The following is a 1,827-nucleotide window of genomic DNA, read 5'->3' on the forward strand; positions in this document are numbered from 1 at the left end:
GCAAGCTATAGTCCATATAACCAGTTTAGGTAGAGAGTAAGGGACTAGAAGAGGTCCGGGACTGGAATGGGAGGAGCAAACAGGGAGGGGGAGGCAGGAAAAGTTGGTGGATGGAATATGGGCGGGACGGCTAAAATTAAGGGTTACTTGAAGGGTCACATGAAAACCTAATACAGCAGAAACTCCCTAAAATACATACATCTACAAATGCAATCTAAATGGAATCACCTAATTACGGGGGAGAGAGCCCCAGCTGAACAAATGGAGTTTTCTGTAGTGGGAATATGTTACATCTAATCCAGTTTTTGGCCAAATGAGTCCCATAGGAGTCCCCCAAACAACCCAGTCCATTGCCAAGGCTACTGGTTGCTCTCCACAGCCAGACGATACACAGAGACGAAGAGACCTTGGGACAATCAGCCTTATAAGGGACGCCTCCATCAAATCCATCCCTCAGGGCCCAGGAGCCCTGAAGAAGAGGGAGTGAAAGGGTGTAAGGGCCTGAGGAGACAGAGGACACTAATGGATCTGGATTAAGACTTTCTAGACACAACAGGGCTGACACACATATGAGCTCACCGAGACTGAGACAGCATGCACAGGGCCTACGAGGGTCTGGACTAGATCTGGACTAGATGGGATCCCAGAGCTGAAAGAAGTGGACACCGAAACGAAAGGGACACACGCCCTCCATCCCTAACCAGGAAGGAAGCTAGTTCCAATTGATAAGCCTCTTGCAAATGAAAAATTGGTTTTCTTCAAGGGAGTCTCACTGGGGGGAACAAGCCACTCTTAAGGGCAGGCTCCATGCCCAGAAGTAGATGCACAACCCAAAACAAACCCAACTGCATCTCTGGAGGTTCTTTGTCTCACAGTTAGGTCAGGGGGTTTTTGTTATCATTGTTCTCCCTTACAGGATCTTTGCGTATAGGTTATGTCTTCTGGTTTGGGGTTTCTATGGGATTCCTGTGTGTGTGAATGTGTGTGTCTCTGTCTACACGTGTTTCTCGTACTTCCCCTTTGCCTGTCTGACTCCTTTGATTGTTTTTCATGTCATTTCATTCCATTTTATTATTAGTCCTTAGATGCCAATCTGTTTTCTAATGAGATACAGAGAGAAGATGGATCCAGGTGGGAAGAGAGACGGGAGGAATTTGGAGGAGTAGGTGGAGGGAACCCTGTAATTAGAATATATTGTATGGAAAAATCTATGTTCATACAATATATGAAAATTCATGAAAAAATTAAGTCTTAGGTATTCTGTGGCGGTGGCCTGAAACTGACCAAGATTCAGGAAAGGGGGCGTGTTCTCTACCACAAACCATCAGTTCTGTTCTTGAAAGGAACTATCAAGTCTTCTGTAAGCACCGTATACTCGTTCTGTCACCTACTGTCTGTAATACATGGCTTCAAGGCTGATGTGTTCTTACCTGGCTGGCAGGTTAAAGAAAGGAAGAGGGGATGGAAGGCTTTCACTCCAAACTGGTTCAAAGCCCCTTTGGTAAGAACTAGTCACATGGCTCTATGGATGCAAGGAGCAACAGACTCCCCTCAGACCCATAAGATCGATCGAATGTGCAGGCTGAGCATCGAGTCTCTCAGCCACGGCCTCTGCCTTGGGTTATGATGAGGCCTGAGTAAGAAAGAGGACACAGTAAGGCTTTGAACATGTAACCCACAATAAATGTTAGCCATGGGTAAGCATCTCAAAGCCTGAGTCAGAAGGGAAGAACTTTTCTTCTTCTTCTTCTTCTTCTTCTTCTTCTTCTTCTTCTTCTTCTTCTTCTTCTTCTTCTTCTTCTTCTTCTTCTTCTCCTCTCCTCCTCC

This window comes from Mus caroli, chromosome 4 (assembly GCF_900094665.2).
Source record: "Mus caroli chromosome 4, CAROLI_EIJ_v1.1, whole genome shotgun sequence".
Classification (NCBI taxonomy): domain Eukaryota; kingdom Metazoa; phylum Chordata; class Mammalia; order Rodentia; family Muridae; genus Mus; species Mus caroli.